Source organism: Rhipicephalus microplus, chromosome 3, assembly GCF_043290135.1.
Source record: "Rhipicephalus microplus isolate Deutch F79 chromosome 3, USDA_Rmic, whole genome shotgun sequence".
NCBI lineage: Eukaryota > Metazoa > Arthropoda > Arachnida > Ixodida > Ixodidae > Rhipicephalus > Rhipicephalus microplus.
This window is the reverse complement of record NC_134702.1, coordinates 78,395,242-78,421,653: the sequence shown is the minus strand read 5'-3', so window position 1 is coordinate 78,421,653 and position 26,412 is coordinate 78,395,242. Positions and strand designations below refer to the sequence as shown.

General features: G+C 45.8%; 1 protein-coding gene across 6 annotated transcripts in view; it reads right to left on the bottom strand.

The window, feature by feature from the left end:
- LOC119182883 (pleckstrin homology domain-containing family G member 5) overlaps positions 1–26,412 on the bottom strand; it is a 759,199-nt gene that overhangs the window by 207,094 nt on the left and 525,693 nt on the right. The window lies entirely within an intron of this gene.

The window sequence follows — 26,412 nt, the reverse complement described above, 5'->3', positions numbered from 1 at the left end:
GAGCAGCCAGGTGGGAGACTTCCGTTCAAGGGCAACTTCCCTTTAGGCAAACCGTTGGGTTGGCAGACAACACATTGGGAGGCACGCTTTCAACTTTCAAGGGAGGACATGCGGCTGAACTTGTCCGGGAAGAAGGAAGAGAACGAGAGAAAAGGCAGAAAGCTTAACCAGGCACACGCCCGGAGGGCTAATACACCAGGGCAAAGGGAAAGTGGGGCATACTCAAGAAAGAGAGATAGAGAAAGGGAAAGAAGGAAATTATCAGTAAATCTTCTGACACGTATGTAAATGGGGGTACTGAAGAAAGGTCAAAGGTGTTCACATAGGCTCGTAAGTGTTGTGGCGCGGGGGAGTCGTTATCCATGAACTTAGCTTGTATTAACGCAGCACGTAACAAAAAGAAAAAGGAACAGACAATACAAACGTCAAGAAAGGTAGGCTTCTTGACGTCTGTGTCGTCTTTTTCTTTTCCGTATGTGCCACGCTATACAAGCTAAGATCATAGGCCCGTAGTCTTCAAAAAGCTGTGCATTGACCACACTTCAAGCCGACAAGCGATGGGACGGTGCTCCAGAATTATCTAAAAAAGGAAAGCTGCGCAAGACCGGAAATGCTCACGTTGCCCGAAACGCAACGCTCGTTTGAGCTCGTTTGAGCAGATCACACCTTTAGAGTCGCAAAGATCGGACCCTGCAAAGAATGGAACGTTTATTTTAATATACACAAAGAAAACGAGCGCTGTGGTGCGCAAGTTTTATAGAAATTCTAGTATCTATCTATCTATCTATGTATCTATCTATCTATCTATCTATCTATCTATCTATCTATCTATCTATCTATCTATCTATCTATCTATCTATCTATCTATCTGTCTATCTGTCTGTCTATCTGTCTGTCTGTCTGTCTGTCTGTCTGTCTGTCTGTCTGTCTGTCTGTCTGTCTGTCTGTCCGTCCGTCTGTCCGTCCGTCTGTCTGTCCGTCTGTCCGTCTGTCCGTCCGTCCGTCCGTCCGTCTGTCCGTCTGTCTGTCTGTCTGTCCGTCCGTCTGTCTGTCCGTCCGTCCGTCCGTCTGTCCGTCTGTCTGTCTATCCGTCTATCCGTCTATCTATCTATCCGTCTATCCGTCTATCTATCTATCCGTCTATCCGTCTATCCGTCTATCCGTCTATCTATCTATCTATCTATCTATCTATCTATCTATCTATCTATCTATCTATCTATCTATCTATCTATCTATCTATCTATCTATCTATCTATCTATCTATCTATTTATCTATATATCTGTCTGTCTGTCTGTCTGTCTGTCTGTCTGTCTATCTATCTATCTATCTATCTATCTATCTATCTATCTATCTATCTATCTATCTATCTATCTATCTATCTATCTATCTATCTATCTATCTATCTATCTATCTATCTATGTCCGTGTATAGATAACGCCCTCTTTACCGCGAACTTGAAGGTCAACTAAATGCGACAGTGAAATGAAAGGGTGTTCTCCGGCGCCGTCTTTCCAGCCCCGCATGCGAAGACAATGGACATTTAACGCAACGCCGCTGCCGCAACCACTTCGCAGCCGTCTGGTACATTGGGAAATAATCAAGCCCCCACCCCCCCAAAAAAAATGAATAAAAAAGAACAGAAAGCAGGCACGTGCGTGTTTCGTGCCCCGAGTCATTGTCCTTCGAGAGGCGCTAAATGTGTGTTCGCGAGGGGCGAAACTCGGCTGACAGGCATCACCCCCCCCCCCCGGCCTTTCCCCCTTTCCTCCCGTTGTTAATGGCCCTGGTAAGGGGGTAGACTGTAGGACATCAGTGCGTCACGTGGAGAAAGGGGTGCGGTCCCTGAATGCCCAAGTAAGGCCGTGCCAGATGCCCGCCGCTGCTTTGACGGTGTCCACACATCCCAGATGGAGCTGGGAAGTCGGCGCTCTAGTCTGAAGTGCGGCGCGATCAATGGTGGTAAGCACGTCATATAGATGTATACTACAAGGTGTCAGGAAGGTATATCAGATGAAGGGATGTGTTGGAATCGCTCTCCGAAATGGGGAAGGGTATGGAGGTTAAGTGGGCTGAGCCCAAATGATCACTGAAAAATTGTTCCCTGTCGTGACAGTTTGCCAAAGAAAGAAAGAAAGAAAGAAAGAAAGAAAGAAAGAAAGAAAGAAAGAAAGAAAGAAAGAAAGAAAGAAAGAAAGAAAGAAAGAAAGAAAGAAAGAAAGAAAGAAAGAAAGAAAGAAAGAAAAGGTCATGAAGGTCAACGAGGTAGTGCCTGATTGGCGGCAGTATATATAAGGGAAAGATAAAATGGCAGAAAGCAAAAAAAGACTGACAGCAGAAAATAGATTGGAAACGAATAACAAGCAAGCAAGCAAGCAAGCAAGCAAGCAAGCAAGCAAGCAAGCAAATAAACAAACAAACGAACAAGAAAGTCAGTAGAATGAGCCAAGTTACTAAACTAGCCTGAACGCACGTTGAAGGCGCTAGCACGTATACGAATATCCTATATATCCGAATGTATTCCGGCATGATGCCAAAGTGTGTCAATGTCAAAGTCATTTATTATTATTATTGCACAACAAAATCACTTTGCAGAAAAATATCATATACACACGAGCAATGTAGCAGACAGATATACAATTCAAAATATGTACATTATGCGGCAACGACGTCGGCGACAATAGACCGATGACACGCACAATTTCTGCGGGGCCAGATGCATTTCGTTGTCAATCACTGTTCAGAATCAGGTAGTGCTGCTTGCTACAGTACGCGCAGTGAGTTTTGGCAGCTTTGCCAACATTTCCCGACTGACTGCGCCGCGTCGTTGAACAGGAGAATTAACCGCAATGTCAGTAAAACTAATTGCAGAAATTCAGTATACAAAGGCATCTATCAGTGACATCTAAAACTGTGAAACGTACGCACGAACCTCAGAGCTTAAGAGTCTGGTCTGAAACGCGATACTAGTTGCCCCACGTTTACGTTGAATACAGCGAGAAAAGAAGATAGGTGGTCCAGGTAAAAACTGGAGGCGAAGTTTGCATACTACTCCTCCTACCCATCTCTTTTCTTTCCTTACTCCAAGTCGGCTTTATGTCAAGCTTATATTACAAGAATGAAGATTTATTAACACTCGTAGGGACGACGGAATACCATTCGTTCTAGCGACGCGCGTACACATAAACAAAATGCCGCAGCAGCGAGCGAGTAGACACTCGCAAGAACCCACGAGAGCACTACGGAGAACGTGAATTTATCGCGCGGTGAAAACGTTTTATTTGAAACGGAGCGTTAGCAGCTTGCGGTTTTTTTGCGCAATAAAATTGGTAAAAAAAACAGCCCGAGCCACGGTATCCTGATCAGGAAGTTTGCAAATTTCTTTTTTTTTTTAGTTCCCATAGGAGGTCAAGTTATTCCATCGTTGTCAACCCGTTGGCGCGCGCAATGACGGGTCTATATCGAAAACCGGACACCGCTTGCGACACACCGGCGAGGCCCGAAAGTAACAAGAATAAACACTGATTTTACACGGCTATACGCAGCGCTATATACAAGAGAGCAGAACGACGTAGAAAAGGCAAAACGTGCACCCACGCGAAAGCCACGACGCGTTTCAAAGTCGTGGGCAGCTAGCTCACGGCGGCTGTGTTGCGAAATCGATCTTTGCTTCACATTATGCTGTGCTAGGTGTGGTCAGGTCGCAACATCACGTTTCTAAAGGCGTTCAGAGATATGGGTTTAAGGAGCGCTTCGTCGACTACGTTGCTAACAAAACAAAAAGAAGGAAAGAAAATAAGTGACAATGAGGTGTCAAAGTGTTGCCAGCGATTGAACGGTGTTGAAGATCTGCCAACTTGCACCAGAGATTGATCACGGAAATATTGACAATCGAAAGAACGAAAAAAGGTGAAAAAGAAGCAAGACGCTAATAGTGATAGAAAGAAAGAATGAATGAAAGAAAGAAAGAAAGAAAGAAAGAAAGAAAGAAAGAAAGAAAGAAAGAAAGAAAGAAAGAAAGAAAGAAAGAAAGAAAGAAAGAAAGAAACTTTGCAATCTCGGTTCGCCTTGGCGCATATCCGAATTATATCTCCTATATCCAACTTTTTTTTTTCGTGTAGGGACTTTTCTAGCACGGTGTCTCCTAACATCGCCAATAAGTTCTCCTCTGCATGCATATATTCAGAGAGCATGTGAGCGATGGGGGCAGGAGCCAGAAAGGCTGGAACGTCCTTTGCATATGTCGTGACCATAAACACTGCACGCGAGTCCCATTTAGCCGCCGCCGTGCTCTTATGCTTGCCCATTACGTGCCGGATGCATCCCTCTATAGAAACCCGGCTTCCACACATGACACTTCCTTCTTTGTTTTTTTTTTCTTTCTTTCTTTCTTTTTTCTTGCACTGCGAGCATGTCGTCAAGACTGGAAGACATAGGAACTACCTTAGTTTGTGCTTCTTGTCTTCGTCTGCCCGAAGGATTCCTCGACAGAGTGGTAGACTCCTTTGATGTGCAAATGTGGCGGCCACTTCAACTCAATTGTCACGCGTAGGTTTTCTTCTACCGATTTTATAGGTCATTCTGAGAGATGTACGGGAAGCCCGTGCTGTACCTTGCCTCAGTGGAAGCTCGCACTTTTTTCTTCTAACCTATACAGACTACTTTACGGATGGGTTTCTGTGGCGCCATATTGGGCACGGTAGTCTTATTGTGTCGTGTCTTTAACAACTAGACCAACGGCGATAAGGTAGACGCACATGCTTGAAAATGGTCGGGTTGGTGAACTCGAAGTTTCAGGAGCTTACTTTGCGTCGAGGTATTCATGGATAAGAAAACATTCGTTTCACAGGCGGCGACGCCCGTTTGTGTTACGTAAGGTCGTTTATACAAGTGCGGAAGGTTCTAACGCTAGCAATGACGAAGGTATGTGCACTATGTATGTATGTATGTATGTATGTATGTATGTATGTATGTATGTATGTATGTATGTATGTATGTATGTATGTATGTATGTATGTATGTATTTATGTTTGTATGTATGTATATATGTATGTATGTATGTATGTATGTATGTATGTATGTATGTATTTATGTTTGTATGTATGTATATATGTATGTATGTATGTATGTATGTATGTATGTATGTATGTATGTATGTATGTATGTATGTATGTATGTATGTATGTATGTATGTATGTATGTATGTATGTATGTATGTATGTATGTATGTATGTACTGTGGGGGTGTAAAGTTGTCTGCGCCGCGTGGCGCACGTGTCTCGCCCCAAGGGTTTATTTCGGTGGTGATCACCGCCGGGCGACAGACGGCGTGGTGTTCGCTTTCTGTACCACTGTTGGTAGGGTGGTAGCGCCGGCGGTGGCCCCTGGCGGAAGGCAGGTTTTGGTGGTGGGCGAGAGTTGAGCGAGCCTCTTTTGCGCGTGGCGGCTGCCGCGAACGGTTGTCTGTAGCGTGGGTCCCCGGTGCTCGGCACCGCGGGCTTCGCGCCGGGGTCCCACGTGGAAAGTCAGGCGTTGGCGACGCCGCCTTGGGTATGTGCTAGTGTGTTGGGTGTGTTTATCATGTTATTGTGTGTTTAGTGTGTCCCTGCGTTATGTTGTTTGTATGGTAGCGTGTTAATTGAAATTGGTGTATCATTCGGCGGACGATATCGTCGTCTAAATTAGTTAATAAATGTATGTATGTTGTGCGCTTTGTACCGACCGCGTCAACTGTGTCCGTTCACTCCAAGAGCGTGGCGTGGCGATGCGCGCGTTCGTCTCGCCGAGACCCCACAGTGTGTATGTATTAAGTATGTATGTATGCGTGAACGTGTGCGTGCGTGAACGTGTGTGCGCGTGAGAGAGAGAGGAGCATTTGAGCATATTGAGCAAAAAAGTTATCATTCCACTCTCCACTAATTCGCATATGCTTCTGCGCCTTGATAATCAGTTGAGACTGGGTCGCAACGTTTGACTTGTAGGCTTCTGGTATACGCTGTACTACACAAGAACGAAAACTTGAAACTCACTGTTCTACATAAAACACGAAACTCGAGTGCCACGTATAGAGAAAAAAGCAAATGTTCTCCACAAGCTGCCTAGCAAGGTGTAATGCAGAAGAAAAAAAAAAAAACTCCTACCGATAAACAGAGACGTGGAAAATGGCTTTGACGGATACACGTGCCTACACTGCAACCTATAAGAGGTAGCTTTCCAAACATTTACGCATGTGCAAACACTCACATGAGTGTACGAATGAAGCCTGCGTCAAAATAGAGATATGATAGCCACAGGAAAAAAAAAAGTCGCAAAAGCAAGGACCAACATGGTTATATAAGAAAACGTGCTGCATTTCTAAAGAGTATTAGTGCAACCGCGTAAAGAGAGAGAGAGAGAGAGATAAATAGAGAGGAAAGGTTAACTAAGCTTGGCTCGGTTGGTTACCCTACACTTGGGGTGGTGGAAAGGGAGAATATTAGAAAGGAAGGAGATACAAAAGAAGAGGAGTAAGAAAGACATGCTAATATGATAGCGGCTGGGATATCCACTATATTACACTTGATCTCTGGCGAGATATCCAGGTCGCGAGCGGAGAATTAAACGCAGAAAGACGGGGTAAAAGAGAGCACACTATAGTAACCAGACTCCACGCTTATATACCCTGGTAAACATTTATCCATAAAGCTCAACCAAACTAGAAGCATCGCTTAGGTAACACTTCAGTGGCAAAGCAACCGCCGCTTTCCGACAGAGCTTTGCGTGTCAATAGGCTAGATAGGTATCAAGCCTTGGACAGTAGCCTGCGCTGCAGACTTGATCAATACACCCTGAAAGGTCGGTGAAGAGTTTAAATTTCCATACAAAGTATTCCACTCTGAGATACACGGGTATTGAAAGATAAACGCGGGTTAAAGTGGCAGCCTGTTTAGCGGGTAAGCTGTGCACAGCTATCATATTTTTTTTGTGCACATTACCAACAGAAGCTTTTATGTGCATTAAAGGCCACCAATGCAATGCGAGTGAATGAAAATACGTAGAGATAAACGTTTCACGGTTAGCGAAAACGCGCCGAGAACAAAAAAGATGGATTGAAAATTGTGGCACAGCACCAGACACTATGAAATCTTCGCGCTTACTTGACAAAGATACGAAAAACAAAAACATAACGCAGAAACTGATAAGCTTGACGACCACTGTTCAAATAGAGAGTCCGATTACGAACATGGCCCAGCAAACGCGATGGAGAATGTTTGCGCAATCTTACGCTCGCCCTACGCACTTGCAACAGATCAAACAAACGCGTGCGCCACCACGCGACACAAAAGCCGTCAGGCGTCGCACGGACGGCACGTGGCAACAAGCATTGCGACACAACCTGTGCGACCGAGACGATGCGCTGAATGCGTGGCAACGAATGGTCGCCATGCTTGCTTTGTAAGGGCTTACGTAGAAGCATTTTAGCGGTGCTCCAGGAAAAGCCGCGGACAGCACTCAAGGCGCTCGCAGTCGGCTTCTAAACTGTGCTGTGCATATAAAAAAACATGGTAGCCAACATAGCCACAGAAATCAGATTGAGTGTATAGACAACGTGGTCGTTATAGCCGACATTACCGAGCGGCGGCCAAAATCTACCGTCAATGAGCCAACACAAGCCTTGATTGGGATATACCAATAGCAAACGCTAGGCTACTCTAGGGTAAGTGCTAACTGATTTTATTGCAACGGTAGCTGATCTTGAGAGAAAGAGAAGACGAGAAAAGCGTACTATATGACGCAACTCAAGATGAAAAGCAAGGGCAATGAGGGTATATAGACGGAGGTTATTTTACGGCTACTCCTACGATACTATCGCAATCACTGTACAACGTGATCATCATAACGTGATCCCAGCAACGGCTTTCTGACCTCAATTTCACTAATCGAGCGCTCAATAAAATATTAGTCATAGCGACCTGGAATCGTAATAGCAAGACAAAACGTGCGAGCCAACAAGTACATGGAAAGAGAAAAGAGAAAAAAGAATGTTGGTGCTTCGGATACACGCCCCAATCTCGACGCGACGAAATACTTATCGCTGGATGAGGGCATGCCTCTGACGGAGTTTGGACATTATATAGAGCCAACGCATCGAAATAAAATGCACCGATACACCAACAAGTAATTACTCGTAGAATCCGTTTACCTCTGCAGACTCTGGGATTTCAAGTCGCCATAGAGGAGCAAGGAGTATTCACCTATCAGCGTATTATGTAAGAGAGAAAATTCGGGAACCATTCCCCTACCGGACAAATGGGGGTAACGTGCCTCACGATATACTTTCCTCGTCTTTCTTTCTTTCTCAGTGCGCAACGGTGCTCCCTTTTTTTTTTCCCTTTCAATCACGTCGGGAATCGGACCTTGATTCGCGTGCCCAGTAGCGCAACATTTCGGCTGCAACAGTCAACAACGGTGACGCGTTAGTATCCGGGCAACAATAGACGGTTTTAAGGTCGCAAGCGTTGTACCCCCCCCCCCCCCAAAAAAAAAAAAATCGCGGTCACCTCATTTACCAGCTCCTAACGTCGAAAGTGAAAGCACGTTTTCAATTTATTTTCGAGCGTAAGAAAACTCTCTCTTTCACTTTTTACATAACAGAACCGTGCATAAAGTGCAAGGGAATGCTTTGTAGTTTTTATGTAGCCCAAAAGAACATTTATTTGAATATATTTTTGCCGAAAAAGGGAAGGAAACTTTAGAAAATCAGTGGTGCACAAAACCGAAATTCATCAAGGGGCTGTGTTTTTAAACCTTGAAAGAGCCTATAAAATGTAGGAATGCGAATGGACAAGTGACCCCGATAAAAAGAAAATCCGATCGCCGTATCAGAAACAGCTGATCGCAGACAATCACACGATCTAGAGCTCATAAATCGTAGGGAAACGGCGCATGCAAATACGCACGGGATCGACTCCCTGTCAGGGGCCGCGTTTCATGTACACTCGCCGGCGTGAGCTTTTTGACGTGCGTCAATGTTCCCACTGATATTGGCGGGTTATACAACAACTCTCTAAAAAAAATATTAGCGACGATTATGATAGCGTTAATGCGGTATATGACCGCAGTCCTGATTGCGTTTACGGTGTTTCCCGACACCACAAATAGCGAAGGCGTGAATTTTGTGGGTTATTTATATATTTATTAATTTGAACTTTCTTTCAAGACTGTTGCGATTCGTGTAAGGGGCGTTCTAAAATAACATCAACGAGCGAAAAATCGTAAAAACTATTAAACACAAGGAAACAACACAGAAAATATGGAACACTTCATACTTAACACCTACATAGTGCATACTGAATAAATAAATCATATATATATAATAATGGTACAGTATCTACATACAAATCAGTTGTGCAAATCTATATAAATAGACATTGTGTGAATACACAAATAGAAATTGTGTTTTTCTTTAAATGGCTATGAACGACTTCAGTGGAAATGTGCAATGAGTTAGCGGAGAAATGTGTCAGGGTCGGACAACGAAACTATGTTGTCTGGCAGGTTATTCCATGATGTGATTGCACGTGGGAGTGCTGACGAGTTGAATGCTAATGTGCGGCCATATATTCGTGTAAAACTTCCATTATTATGCAATGTTCCAGATGTTCGGAATGGGGCATTCCAAACGTCCAGAAGATTACGTACTTTTGTTACGTACTTTTGAAACTTATCGACTCATATAGTATCACACTTCCAGAAGAGAGAAAAGAAATGTAAAGCAATTTCATTAGCGAATATTTCGCGTATACGGGAGAACGCTTAGCACCAACGCCCGTTTACGGATTATGCTTTTCACGGTACCTGCAACCAAACACGCGCCGGATTAATCACGCAAGGAAGTCGCTTACGCAAGCCTTTCCCGGGTTATCGTGGAAGAAAAAAGCAGGAACTTTAACTGCTCACACATAGGCTGGCGGCGTCGGGCTTGCCCCGCCAGTATTCATAGCAGCGCCAAACGCAACGACGTTCCCAGCTGGCAACCGAGGGCGAGTCCCTCAGACGGAGCAGCTTAGCGACGCAAAAGAAGAGCAAGAAAGAGAGAGATAGAGAGAGAGAGACCACGACCAGACGACACAGAAGCACTTAAGAACCGGCAGGCAGGCAGGCAGGCAGGCAGGCAGGCAAGGTAACGAAAATGCGGTAACGAAGCGCTGCCAACACAGGTTTCGAGACCAGGATTCAACGTAACCCGCATTAGTCACACGTCACAGTTGCACGTCTGGAGCGCTGGGATCGCGAACGCGGAGTTCAACTAAGAGAGAAAACAACAAAAAGATAACGAAAAAGAAAAGAGAAACACGGGACCAAATGGGCCGCAGCGCAGTGACTGGCTGAAAGAACCGTCTACGAAGAGAAACAGAGAATGCGACGAAAGAAGGTTTCGCTGCCTATATATAGCACAGAAACGTGCGGAAGAGAACGAGGGAGAGAAAAGGGAGAAACAGCTGGGTAACAAATTCGTCAAATGCGAGACGGCCTACGAATGGCTGTGCGGAAACGAACGCGCGCGTTAAATAGGGCAGCTGGCTGTAGTGCAGAGGCAGTCGCACGTACGCACGCACAAACGCTATAGCTTATAAGTGTGCAGTTGTCGAGCGTAATGCAGCGGCCACGAGCGAAGGCGAACAAGTATACGTATTGGGAATGTACATACGTAAGGTAGGTAGATCGCACGAAAAGCCGTGAGTGCCGAACGAATGGCAGTACCACTTTTGGAGAAGCAAGGCAATTATATTCAACTAAAAGATATCGTTTATCAGTGTTCTTGTCCATTTATTGCCCGTGACGCATACCCAATGTGGGGGGGCTGGTCAAGAACCAAGTAGCTTTATAGAATCATGGGCAGTTTTAGAATAACGGAGCTCATATGGTAGAAACATTACAGATTGCCTGCGAAATATGGCGCATATAGTTATTTAAGTTATTTTTTTCAATTAGAACAATACCGCGAATTTTTCCTTGCGTGTAACCGATCCGTATTTTCAATCCTCTCTTTTTTTTTTCGACGCACTCACTCGATGATTCACGCTTGTAGAAAGTTAGTGCCTGTGTATGCACCGTTCGTCTAGTCGTGCGTCTCATAAATCTGCGCCGAATCAATGCAGATTCGCGCTGGTTGTGTACTGCGTTACCTCCGTGTATTGAGCAATGACTCTACGACCATTCATACACGCGAGCTACCAAATGACGTATAACCAACCACTACATCTGCTTCCATTACGGTCTTGATGATGATGATGATGATGATGTCTGAAACACGACTCATACCCACTTATGGAGATCGGCCAGGAAATTATTATATAATTTAATGATTGTATCCGCTTTTTTTTTACTTCTCCTTCAACACCTTCATTTGATCAGTGAAACTGGGGGGGGGGGGGGGAAGAAAAATACCAATACCGAAAACGATATTTTCAGCTAACCAGATGCTTACTCAGTCAGCTAAACTATAGAATGTGGACTCAGTACTGCTGGCCTAGACTGTGCCTGATAAGTATTATTGTTTTATAAAATAATGCAAGGGCGGCGTAAGGGGGAGGGTACACGGAAAGGGGGGGGGGGCATCTCCGCAGAATTTAACCTGCCCGTCTTATATCCCACCCGTACCACAAACATAGACAAAACACAACGCGTAAGTTCGTCATCTCTGTTCTCCTGAACTAACTCAGGGACTGTGAATGGCCCCCGAGTAATGAGAAGTAAAGAAAAAAAAAACTAGTGTCGCTCCTGATTCCAGGCCAAATACACCATCATGGAGAAAACACAGACAGGACAGGGAATGGCCGCCTTGCCAACGTGTCCTTTCTTGTGGTCGTCTTTTTGGAGCTACTTCTATTATTAACGCTCCCTCTAGACCGAACAAGAGATCATTATGGACCTTAATGTTCTTTACACTGCGATAGACAACTACCAATAAAACGCTGGTGCTTCTCATACACGAGAGTATTTTCCTCGAGCGGCGTCCATTGGGAGCACGCCATCGACAGGCTGAGAGAGTGAATGAAGGAGTGCAAGGTACTGTGACCTTCAGTGAAGACTACACATTCGTCCCACAAGACGGTCGGGATGCATTGCGACATGTGCGAGCGCTAGGTGGTCGACAGGGGCTATAAATACAACCACCATTGCATCACAGAGACCTTTACTTTCGTCAAACATCACTATAACAGGGTCGATATCACCAGCACTCAACAACAGTGAAAAAAACAGAAGCACTAAGAAAGGAAGGCCGGGGCAAAACACGCAGAATGGTTGCATCGTAATCTGGTAGAACGGCCTTCATACAGCCCCCTGTAAACACTCTCAAAGGGACCTACTGCGGGTACAGTTACGAGGTGCCTACCACGCATCAAATTACTCCGTTTTATACAAGTATATATGGAAGCATTCCACTGCGTGTTCTTATAGAGTACACACGCTTTGATGTTGCTCTGCTGGATAGTGATGAGGATGATGCATTATTTTTCAGTCTTTTGTCGCACAACAACAACAACAACAACAACAACAATAATAATAATAATAATAATAATAATAATAATAATAATAATAATAATAATAATAATAATAATAATAATAATAATAATAATAATAATAATAATAATAACAATGGTAATAATAATAATAATAATAATAATAATAATAATAATAATAATAATAATAATAATAATAATAATAATAATAATAATAATAATAATAATAATAATAATAATAGTTGTTGTTGTTGTTGTTGTAGGGTGTTACGTCCCAAAAACACGATATGATTTTGAGAGACGCCTTAGTGGAGGCCTCCGGAAATTTCGACCATCTAGCGTTCTGAGATCACCCGGCATACATGGGCAACTTCGACTCCACCGAAATGCGACCGCAACGACCGAGATCAAAACCGTGACCTTCAGGTCAGCAGCCGGGCACTCAGCCACTGATCCACCGAGGCGGACTCACACATAATTGCATAAGAGCTCCGTTAAACACGCCGGCTGAGCCCGGAGCACCAGCTGGAAAGTCGATCGAACTCAGCTTACGCTATCGACTGCGCGGCGTTGTTCTCCCACGTCGACGCACACGTGAATCACGCCATGTCGAGCCGTTTGGGTTTGCTACAGTGCTCGAAAAAATAGCACACATGACTTTGTGAACGAAAGAGCAGTCGAGCGGGACTCCGCGGCGAGCTTGACACGCGGCCTTCGAAAGAGATGGGGGAAGTAATTGGCCCTGTAGTGCGTCAAACACACGGTGCATCTAAAAGCCTCATCAGGCAAGCGTTATCAGGCATATAGACGGCCACATAAGTGAAGACCACTTCTGCCACAGGCATCGTCCTTTCACGGTGCCAAGCGCAGAGCGATGTTTCATATGTTATTTTGCAAACTTTGTGTTCGCCACACTTAGTTGTTCAAAAGGCAAGGAGTACCCTATGGCATTGCATTTCTAGCGCAAGGATCCCATTACGTTATATAATTAAATAAGAAACAGGACACAATTTGTCACACTGTTTAGAAGCATCGATATGAAGATAACTGACCTCAGCACAGGGAAGGGTTCTCAAGAACTTCCACAGTAACTGAAACAACAGGCGCCCTTTAAAACTAGAAACAAAAAATGAAAGCAAACACGAATAACAACCACAAAATTAGGCGTAAGCATGCCCCAAGAACGCGCAAGAAACAAAAAAGAAGGCCACGCGGTAGGCGCAGGCTTCCACGTTCTTTTCTTAGCCACCTCCGGTACTATTTTAATAAGCATCGTTCAACACCACGTGTCACCCAAGTCCAACACTTCGGACCGTTTGTTTTCTAAAAAAACGGATCACTTCGTTGTCAACCGAAAAGTGTCTTCGCTCTTCCAACAGGCGTGTCCAGAGTGCCCAGCAAAAGAAAAAAAAGGAGGGGGCGGGGGAGGTGGGTGAAGGTTGGCGAGTTGAGAAGCGGAGTGTGAGAGAAGAAAGCAACAGCTTTGGAAGTCACGTCCGCACAGCCAAGCAGTGATGAATGGCTGCCTTCGCTCCCAGGGAGTCGCAGCTGTCATATCATGAACAGAGAAAGGGGGAAAAAAAAGCGGACGTTTAGAGTTTGTGCACGTGAAGTTCGTAACTCAAGTGACCGTACTCCGAGGGGCTATGTGGCGCTCGCGAGTACGAAAACTCACAGACGGAGCAAGCTTATTGTCAGCGACGACGATATGATAGACTGCGGTTAACGGTTCGTCCCCGCTTTCTTTATTTTTTTTTTTTTTGGTTTTCGTCGACTTCATGGATCCTGTGAGATGACGGTTGTCAACAAAAATATCGCGTTCAGATATGCAACGATTTGGCACGCTCGCGTGCGTAGGCAGACACAAACTGCATCACTGAATTCGATTTCAAAAAAAAAAAGTTCCTAGAAATTCAGACATAGTAGAGTGTTAGCAAGTGTGTGAAGGAACGAAGTTGTACGAATTAGCGCATCATCCATCACTGCTACGACAAACAGCTAAACTCTCGCAGCTGTACGTAGTACAGCGAGTATTCATGTACTTAGTACAGCGAGGAACTTCTATGGCATAGGCAGCCCGGCAAAAGCTGTGGAGGATACGACAGCGAAGCAGTCCACGCACCTTCCAGCCCACTTGAGCAACGTCATATATAGTCGTCGACGCCCACCACATTTGGGCGCGCAGCGAAAAGGCGCAGTGGAACTATGCTGAGGAAAACGTGCTGAAGGATGGAGGACAAATGGTTCTTGAAAAAAGAGTTGAGGCTGTTTTTTTTTTTTTTTTGCGAAACAACGGCCATGCGGGTGCACACACGAGTGTGTTGTCAAAAGACCTCGCATAGTTCTTTTGTGCTCGAGGTCAAGGACACACATGGCGTGAACGATTTTTGAAACGACCACAACCAAACACACTGTTGTCAGCTGAAGGAGTGATAGACGAATGCTAATCAGAATAAAGAATTTGGGGAGACTTTAATCTTTGAATGAGACGCTTTTAACGGCTGCCACACATCAGGGTCTTTCCGACCTGGTGATGAGCGCGTCTGTTAGCAGTAAGAGTTATCAGTGGGTACATCACAGTTATTTTAAAGCACCTGGAGTACTATGACAAGGTGCTACAGTTTCTCTTCAATACTTACACTATTCTCCCTAACAGAGTAGGACGGTGTGGAAGGAGGCTTCCCTGTAGCAGAAGCCCACGCAATTCAATATGGTAATCACTGTTCTATTAGCGTAGTTCAATTCACTCACTCACTCACTCTCTCTCTCTCACACACACACACACACACAACACACACACACACACACACACACACACACACACACACACACACACACACACACACACACACACACACACACACACACACACACACACACACACACACACACACACACACACACAAACTTGATGGCAGAAGCTTATGGGCGCCTCAAAAACAAAGAACCTCAATGTAAAAAACGACGCGAACGAACAACAAAGCTGTTCAGGAACTTCAGTCCACCACCACATAATGCACCTGTTTATGCTAAAAGCTCGCTTGGCACTTCAGCGCGGCACCTTCATCTACATTCACGAGCGTCACGGCAATAACAACAACAACAAAAAGGTGGCGATATTAGGGTAGCCACAATGGGGAACCTCTACCATCGGCGGCCACCAGTGGTGCATTAAGCGCAACCCTTGCTTCCCCACCCACCGTTTTGCTTGCGTCTAGGCTTCTCCACTCACGCTAGGGCCATCTCACATGAAAGAGATAGCACGCTACGCTACCGACAGCGCATGCCGCGCAAGTCTCACCCACAAAAAACATATCCACACGCACGACCCGGGTTGTATTGTACGGCGAATGTGTATATCGTGCAAAGAAAAGGGAGGCCACGACCTTCAGGCACATAGTCGATCACTGTCCTGATTAGCAGCTTCTTTCGCATCGGCGGCGATTGCGGGAAGCCTTCATTGACCGCCGTTGCCGGTCGTGGTTCGCTGATCCTCTAACCTTGACTTCCAAATTCTCCTCTGCCAGCCAGCGTCTGTTTTTTTCTCGTTTTTATCAATATTTTTTGCGGGGGCTCTCGGACCTTTGGCGCGAAAGACGACGCCTGACTGACGGCTGGCTCGACGGTTGGCTGGCGTCGCCACGAAATACGCGGCTTCTGTTGTTATGGAAACGGGCAGTCTCTGACTCGGCTGTTCTTCGCCTTACATTTCCCTGTTTAGCGTTGACTTGTCCCGGTACACGCCTTCGATTTAGCCCGACTTGTTTTCTTCGCGCTACTTTATCCGGAGTGGCCATCGTCGGCTAAACACAATGCTTTCGTCGTTCGTCGTGTACTCTCAACAAGCTATAGGGCCAATCTTGCGAGCAAGAACTATCAAAGTTTACTCTTGTTTTGTCTTTCTCTCTCTCCCGTTCGACGCGTAATGGTTAACGTAAAGCAGAAACATGACACAGCAAAATGAAAGTGAACACATCGTACTGGCGGTAGTAGCAAGCCGAAAATAACCGCAGAAGTGCCATCATACGAAATCCAATGTCAAGCGTAGTCACGTGCATTATATATATATATATTTTAAACCACAGAGCCGAAAACCCCGCACTAAATCTCCGTTATATCGCCCCGACGGGTGGTCTAGTGTTAAGGTACTTGGCTGCAGACCCGCAGGTCGTGGGATCGAATCCCGGCTGCGGCGGCTGCATTTTCGATTGCAGCCGCCGTAGGCCCGTGTGCTGTAGGCCCATGTGCTCAGATTTGGGCGCGCGTTCCCAAAGTGGTCGAAATATTTGGAGCCCTATACTACGGCATCTCTCATAATCATATGGTGGTTTCGGGACGTTTAACCTCTCATATCAATTAAATCTCCGCTATAATAAAGTCTGCGATTGCTCCTTGCATTTAGAACGAGGCACGCGCCGTGAGCACCACACCACGACGTCTGACAGTATGTATGGATAACGAGGTGCACTCCACAGCGCAAGAGAAATCCCGTTAGTGCATTAGAATGACTCGAAATGTTTGGTAGGAGAATCGCTGGAGCTCCGGCAGAATACAGATACCTGCCGGTGTGATACTGTTTCCTGACAAACTCATAGCGTGATCATCATCACTGTTGTAGCGTTATTCTATCAATCTCTCATCCCCCCCATCTTTTTACAAAAGAGGCAAATAACCAAAGAAGCGTGCAAGCAAGCAAACAAACAGGCAACCACAGAAGCAAACTTTAAAACAACGCGCTAGCACGATAATATATGAACAAATGCCTGTCAAGAAGGTTTTGTCGCAGCGCTATTCTTTGTGCGGAGAAGCCCGCTTGCCAAAATCGTGCACTTGCCTGCACGTATCGACATAATGGGCCGAAAGCTTGTGACGCGGGTCAGAAGATGGCCTAGGACAAAAAAAAAAAGAATGTATACGTATAATAGCAGAATATTCTAGAACTTGGGCAATGCTGCAGACTGCTGTTTTTTTTTTGTTTTGACGATCGCTATAGTTTGTTGTAGCACGCTTATCGGGGAAGTCAAGACAGTGCCAAGAAATCTGTGTGTGACCTCAGCTTCAACCTTCAATAGAGCGTGGGACTAGTGCAACACTCCCATCTTCATTGGACCGGAATATTTCCGGAATCACCCGCTACCCAGAAAGAGGCAGTCATAAATCCCGCAGCGACGATGTGATCACTGCGTACCACCGTAATCAGCTAATGAAAGCGCCATTTGGGCATCAGACTTGCAACCCGTATTCAGCACCGTACCTGTTTCTTACGAACAGCCGTCCTTCCTTCCCCGTGGGGCATGACGTCAAGCGTGACGCGTGTACAGACTCGGAGAACCACGCAACAAAGCGCCCAGAATCTGCCCCCAGAGTTTCGCCCCATTGCCGACGACACTTATCGGCAATTAGTCCGATAGATGAGGAGGGGCCCGGCACAGCTGGGTTCTCCGCGTGCGTGCAAAAAAAAAAAAACACACAAAACCCGTCACTCAACAGCAGTCACAGCGTTTTCGTTTAGCATTCGAGCCTCGTTTCCGGGAGCAGGGCTTCCCCCGCAATACTCGGTCGGGGGGGGGGGGGGGGGGGCTCAGTCGAACGCGTCACTCACGCTAACGACGCGCGCTCTCGAGTGCCACGCTGCGTACATGAACTCCTTTTTTTTTTTTCGGTGGCCGAGTGTGCGAGAGGTGCGTCTCTCCGTCTCAGGCGGGGACCCGTGGACGAAGCGTGACGAGAATTAAGCGCGTACGGTGTCGGACGACTCGACACCGTCCTGACGGCGGCGTTCAACCCAAGTCCCCGAGGATATTATCGGTTGCAGTAATACTACGTGCAGCGCTGTAGAAGCTCACGTGTCCCAAGACGTGCGCTCACAGCCAAATTAATGCAACAGAGGAGCTGAGGAAATCATCATCATCATCATCATCATCATCATCAGCCCGACTACGTCCACTGCAGGACAAAGGCCTCTCCAATGAACCGCCACTTAACTTGGTTGGTCCTGTGCTTGCTGCTGCCACTTTATACCCGCAAACTTCCTTATCTCATTTACCCACCTAACTATCTGTCTCCCAGGTAAGCGGGTTAAGGAAAGCATAGGGCGCCTTAGTTGTTTTCAACTGTGGCGAAGTGATCATGACCTAAATTAAAACGAAAAAGAGTGGATGAAAGAAAAAACTTAGCATAACAGAGAAGAACTGGTAAGTACATATACATGTAAAGCAGACTGGGCGCGCAAACGCGGCTTCAAGATAGAAGATACCACGAATGGTGACTTGCAACTGCAAAACCGTGCAGCGACGGCAAATAAAGCTGACAAAAAGACTGTCCCCCTTCTTTTACGCCACTGCGCGCATATACCGTTATTAACGCAATAGCGTTAAAACGCTCGTTTCGCCGAAATTCCTGCGTCGATGTCATTATACTCCGTTTCATACATCATGTGCAACGCTGTCAAAGCTAGTGCTCTTGTTTGCGCTGTGTACTGCCGCGACCAAAAAGTAGTGCGTCGCTTGGGGTGTACGAGAATCAATAAATGCTTCTCCGAAAACTTCTAAGCATACATATTTGTCATCAGGTTAAAAAACAAACGCCTGTGTTGTCGGAGAAACAATCCAAATATGCGAGTTGGTACTTTATTTTTGTCGCTTTCGTATCAGGTTTTCGCTCTCCGCGCGACCCGCGCCGCCGTTTTTTGTTTTACTTGTTGTGGCACTTGTTGTTTTTTACTTGTTGTGGTTTACGGATTACTTGCCTAGCCTTCACAGCGTTGCACCTGATGTATGAAACGGAGTATAGTTGTGAGCAGAAAATCATCATATTTGCGTGACCGGAAGACCCGGAAAGATACAAATGAAATAAGTAATAAAAAAGTCTGGGTCCGAGTGTCGATCAAACCCGGTAGTTCGCGAGGCAGGCACGTGTTCTGTACCACACAGCCACGCCTCTGCTAGCGGATACAGTGAAAATGATTCCCCCTGGTTTGAAGTGAAGTGAAAGTAACGTTCATGCATTACAGACACACGCGTCCTGTATAGACGCTTCACCATACAACATGAAATATTGCAGTAATAATGCGGGGTACAAGCGTACATTGTCATCTGGCGTCAAAACATGGGATTATCATAATGACTTCATAGTTTAAAAACACCCACTACAAAAGGCACGCACGCTACTGCACCCTTAAGGCCACATAGAAGGTGCACAGCAAGTTCTAGAAGATTTCATACACTAACCCCCGGTATTCACAAACGCTCCTCGACTCGACTTTCACCCTTCACTTGACAAAGTTGCACACTGCGCCACTGCTCGGCTGAAAATGACGCTGCGCTAGTCAAGAATAGCAGCAAATAATCACTGATACGCGGTGACTTGCCCTTCCTAGAGATGGCGCTCGCATCGAATTTCTCAAGTGAAGGTGGAGCGTTGAGTGAAGGGGCGTTCTAGAATACGGGGGTAAGTGTTTAAAGTACGCACTATAGGCAGAAAATTTTGTTATCGCGTTCCCTTAATGGCGAAGCCCGATCATCCCCCAATTTTCAGCGTTTGTTGTGTCTGGACATTTCTATTGTATCTGCGTTGGCCGAAAAAATAATCCTTTTTTTTTTTCTGTCACGAGCTTCGAATTACGTGCACAATACTGTCTACCTATTCAGCAACGACGAAAGGCGCTTCCTCGTCCACATAGCGGAACACTTGAGTGCGTCTAATGCCTGGAAGTGTTAGCCATCGCCATCCGTAGCCAACGCAGCAGGCGTGGAGCAACTCTCTTTGCCAAGCTGCTTCACGGAGGGAATAAGTGTAGCGAAAATGGTCCCGATAACGATGTAAATACTATTCTGCACTCGCGTTCAACACATCGCCCGCCGAGATGGGAGCGTACGAATCTCAGTAACGTGACTAAGAGTTACGAAATCTTCGCTAATGGAAGTTGGGATTTAGGGAGAAAGATTACGTATCGGTGTAAGAATAGATGAAATGCAGCCGCTAGATTTACCGCAGTCTAGATAAGACAAGAAATGGAGACGACAATAGCAAGAAGAATAGAAAGAATCAATGAGAATCAGTTTGAGAAATGATTGACAAACCTATAAACCAGAGACCTGTAGAAGAAAACAACAGTACAAATGGCATACAAAAGTTGACCTTCGAATTAATCAGGCTTAATGCCCAGTGCATCAATGTTGGGATTATGTGGATTATAGAGAAACAGAGGGGATCTTTACAGCCACGCGGGGAGGTTCTTCGTATAAGGCTATGAGATGGATCAGGCCTTTAGAAAAGCGTTTTGCGCAGCAGCAGCCCGTTGAGGTCAGTGACAGAGTGTTGGGAGATTAAGGGATGTATTGAAATGACACCGAAGGATGGAGACAAAGTTGTCGCGAACACGCGCGGCTGTAATTTTACACCAGCAACTGATCAATGAGGCAAACCAGTCACGAGACTTTTTTAGCAACGTTTACGCCGCTTCGCGAGCCCGCGTCGCGTACAATCGTGGTCCGGATTATCTTTTTCCCCCATGAATGTTCAAAACGGGAGAAAGAGTGGAAAGGCAGACGCATGGGCGAGACGAACTTGACAAGAAATTTGCGGGAACTCTGGCTCTATCGAAAAAAAAAATTGGGGGGAGGGCATCTTTCCGTTCTTTCTTTCTTTCTTTCTTTCTTTCTTTCTTTCTTTCTTTCTTTCTTTCTTTCTTTCTTTCTTTCTTTCTTTCTTTCTTTCTTTCTTTCTTTCTTTCCTTCTTTCTTTCTCTCTTTCTTTTCTTTTCTTTCTTTCTGTCTTTCTCTCTTTCTTCCTTTCTTTCTTTTTCTTCCTTTCTTTCCTTCCTTCTTTCTTTCTCTCTTTCTTCCTTTTCTTTTTTTCTTTCTTTCTTTCCTTCTTTCTTTCTTTCTTATTGTGCAACGCTCCCACTCGACTTTTCTCTTCATCCACACCGAGAGTCAGATTTTCGTTGTCATGCTTAAAACAGCACAACACTTCAGTCACCACAGGCAAACGTAACGCGGCCAGCGTTGGTATCCAGGAGACATTGAAACTTGATGTGTGGCGTCACGTGATCACCCACAAACCTGATCACTCACAAAAGCCGACGATTGAGAAATCAGTAATTATCGAGAAACGGCGCACACAAATATACGCGTCCGATAGGCGCGCCGTCAAGCGCCCCAATTCTGCACACGGGTTTTTTGCCTGTGACGCTGGAATCGGCGAGTTGTGAAAGCTGCGCTGTGGTGAAAAAAAAAATAAATATGAAACTCGGTAGTGTGGTTTTTTGGGCTATGTTAAGTGCAGCAGAAAGTTTGGTAGCAAACGAAGACACTGACGAGAAAGACTCCAACACTTCAGCTGAAAGTTAGCGCTCGTCCAGCTGTACGCGTCTTGTCCGCGTTTGCAAGCGCCATGATAGCTTTCAATGAAACTTGGTGTCCTACTGGTCAATGTCCACCATCTTCCCATAGGTTTATCGACGCTGCACGATTTCAAAGAAACCAGACAAGTCTCGCACTTTCTTTCACTTCGCTCGGCGCCGAAACCTCGATCCCCAACGCCCTATAGGCCGTCGCCGTTACCACCAGCGCCCCAAGCGGCGGGACGCTTTCTGGTAGAAGGGCTGGCTGCCCTCGCACCCGTGTTATATGCGTGCTCGAACGCCGTTAACGGCCCGCCGCAGACTCGATAGCCGGGGCAAATCGGTCGGACGTCGACTATTAATCTCGCGGGTCCCAGATATATACCCTTCCCCCCCCCCCCCCCTGGCTTTGTCTCCCGCCTCTCCACCAAGATATATTAAGGACCTTTTTCTCCGCGCGCCGCCCATTAGCGAGATGAGGGCCTTTCTTTTCATTCTTGTTTCTTTAGTCATCTGCCCATTTTGAGCCACCGCCTTTTTATAGCCCCTTCCCGCGGGACAAATCCTGGGCACAACCCTCGCAAAGACCTGGGCACAACCCTCGCCGTCGCTTCTTCTCCTTCCTTTGCCCCACGCCACCCTGGGGTCTGTTGCCTCGCACGAGGGAAGGTAACACTAGCTACCCACCTCGTCTTTGATGCCAGTATACAAACACACACGCGTAGCGTTAGCGCGCACCACTTCGGGCTCGTGACGGCGTACAATATCGGCCGCGGTGGTGTAGCAGTTGCCACGAGAAACCACGGACGATCGTACAATCCTCAAAACACGGTCGCCGAAGAAACTACGAAGTTGTTGCTGCGACTTCAATACCTGTAGCCAGTACACACTTGCGAGACGAGCAAGAACTTGTGGCTCGTCAACTGAACTGTGGCTCATTCTCATTTTGTGGGGGTGGGGGGAGGGCGGGGAGATGGTCCGGAAATGCAGTAGTTACGTAAAATGCTGGATAGACTGGGAAACGCGTGACTTCTTGATAAACTGCTAAGTAAAGATGCATTCTGCATGCGCGTATGAGAGTAGAGAGAAATTTGTAAAAAAAAAAACCCTAATTGAGAAAAAGAAATTTTTATATACGTATATACGTACGCTCAGTGTCCGAGGTTTATGGAGCACGAGAAACAATAAAAATGATTTAATATTCATGGTAGTTTTAATTTACCATTAGGGTATATTTTAAAACGCACAAAAAACATGTACTGTGCATTTCGACCAAATGCAGTCCCAAGTTTCTGGGGAATTTAAAGACCTCTATGAAATAATGGCACCTACCTTTAACCCCGTCTGCAGTACATAAAAAAGTAGCCTGTCCAGCTGAGTAATCAATTGGTCTCATTTTAAAACTCTTCATCAACTCATTTCATACGTTCGTTCATTATAACTTCGACTTACACCCCGGACTTTTCATGTTCGGCAAGATCTCCCTACATCATTTCACGAAGCTAAGTTACATAGACGTAAAAGAAGACAAAGAGCGTTAGTTGAGCTAGCAATCTTGTTTAGCACGTGAAGCTATCTAAACCTGTTTTCGCGAGACTCAGTTAAAGCTAACGTACTTATTGTACAGAGATCTATTCAGTGTCGTCGTCGTCATCGCCGTCGTAGTTATTGTTTTCAGAGGCAACAGACCACTGAGATAGCACTGCATTACCGGATCCTGGTACGTAGCGCGTTCCGCGTAAGAACTTGCAGCATTCTTTTTTTCAGTTAATCCAGAGAACTAATGCACTACGTTATGATTTCCGACTGACGTGGCGCGAATTCGCCGAGAGCCTTCACGTTTTTCGTTCAGCTTTCCGACAAACCATCCGTCTAGTTGTGCAGTGTCAGGTAGCAAATGACGAGCCAAGTTACCTGGTTTCCCTTTCAGTAAGGATTTTAGGTTGAAAAGCAGACCCAAGTTGGTTGGTTAACTTCTCCTTTCAATAGATATGTAGCCAGGGGGCTTCTAGGTTACTATCATTGTCATCATCATCATCTGCTTACTACGCCCAATGCGTGGATAAAGACGTCTCCCATGTTCCACCAGTCAACTTGGTCTTGTGCTTGCTCCTGTCACATTATACTTATAGCCACTGAAGTGTATATGGTATAAAGGCACGTCACTGATCTCCAATGAGTGATCATTCCGTCTCCGCAAACCTCGAGCGTCCTTAATTCACCCCACAACACAGAAAAACAACCGTGCACCGTTGTAGAGCGCTTGTACCTTAAGGAGGATCTATGTGTAGCAATAGACGTTGCGAAGTCCCCTCGTCCTGAGTATAGACCGGAATAACTATACTCGTACACACGACCACATTCTCCGAAGCGGTCAGTGTGAGGTCATGGCCGCGACCTGGTACAAAAGTCAAGGTCGTCTACTGCAAGTCAGTGGCAACTCATGCCACTGGTATAGTTACAATATGTAGTTATGGCTAAAAGGAGACAAAGGTATTAATCCATTCGAAAACATTCTAAAGCCTACGTGATTGACAATCTGCCTCCATCATCGGAGGTTCTGAAAGCTTTCTGAACCTCGGGTGTTCTTGAAGCACCTCCGAGATCTGTCCACCTTTAAACCGAGAAAAGATGTCGTCTGATGACGTAATGTCGTGACGTCATCGCACAATAAGCATCTACTGCATCCCTCGCGTTGACGCCGACGCCACCGACAGTCGCTTTTCGCGTTCGACAAGAGGTATGCAATCCTAATCATATCCTGCTATAACGTCAGCTGACTATATCAACGAAAACAGACGAAAGATGTTCAGCTTTCTGGCTTAATAGAGCACGTTAAACGAGTACTTGATTAAGAGTGTAGAGCCTTCGCCTCAATATCACATGTGCCTCCCCGCGTGTTCACGTGTTCCCTCACGCAGGTCGATCAGAAACTTCAAAGTACACGAACCACAACGCTGGCGCGGCTCTTACGTAACGACTGAAAGTTCCACGTCTTCTGGTCGTCTTAACAGCGCACTTTTCGTGTATGTACGTACTTTGTCGACCGGTTCGCAGAATAGAAGGAATGGTGTTTACTGCCTTCGTTTCCTGTATTTCCCGAGCGGTGCTGTATGTCGCCGTGGCATGACCCGATGCAGTTTCCCGGAGTGGATGGCCATTCTACAACTAATCGGAAACTTCGATTTCTGTCGATGATCGTTCTCGTATGTTGCTTCATCGCCTTCCTCCCTGGCTTTACTGGGATTATTTCAGTCCCTGTGTCTATTAGGACTGAAGTGTATTCAATCACTGAGCCTAAGGTACGGTATGACATCAATTTATACGGAGGTCTACGTTGGCCGGATTGTACGTCGACAAGTATAGCGTACAGGTCTCGCTGCGCATTCTTGCGACACACTTATTACGATCCCTTTTTTCCTTCACTTCTGTAGACCTGTCAGTTTCGTAGATTTACTTGTAATTCATCGACCTCACCACCACCGGGGTATCGAAGTGCCCCATCAACAACTGATCATTTCCAGTGCACCAGGAGAGTTGTCTGCATGCTTCTGTTTTCTTTCATCCCTGCTAACTGAATTTTTTGCTTAATATGAAAGACATACACGCCAATCTGAAAGTTCTTTAGAGGACAAAAGTTTCCGAGAAGCGCCGAACCGACGCTAAACGTCACGGAACGCAACGACCAGGTACAATCACCGTCTGGTCCTGAGCCTCGTCTGTGCAAGAGGAATAGAATTCGCAGCGTTTCCCTAAAGGTCGCAATTACGAAATGCGATTTTTGGCACGAAGCTTCCTGAAGCGTGCCTTTTCAAACTCGGGGCACACGTGGAAAGCTGCCGCAGAACCGCATATACAGAACGAGGAACGACAGGCTGCATGGTTTCCCTGTGAACGAAATGGGCACCTACAACGCCAAGCCCGCATTTTACTTTCGCGCTGCTGCGCAGCCGACAAGGTAATCACTTGAAATGGGCGCATCTGACAGGTATCTTTTCTACTCGAAGCGAACAGACGATGGCACGGAGTTTCTCAAGACCGCCTAACACGAATCTGGCACATCCGATAAAGTAAAGAAGCTGGCGAACTGTGCCCTATATCCTCCATTTTTCGCATCCTACCACAACCTCTCTGACCCGTAGGGCATTGTACAAGCAGAAATCTGTTACGATACATTGAAACCGATCGGTTGATATACAGTGTGCTATGACACAATAAAACCGTCGAGATTTTAATAATACTTTCTTAGCGGTGCCAATACTAACCAATGGCTAATTTCTAGAGCAGCAATTGATCGTGTCCTGACTTTTTGTTAAATGAGTGCACGAATATTTGATTGAATGATTGATTGAATGATTGGTTGATTTATCAATCAATCGACTGATCTATTGACGAATAGTGTGGTACGCAAGCAACACCTTGATTAAAAAAGAGGTACACAGGACTCTGAAATGGTTTTCACAATGCAACCACCCGCAGCAACACAACGAGAACTTTTATATAATGTCTTGTTTGATGCTTAGAGTGATGGCAGAAGAGCGCACATTTAAAATGACACACGCG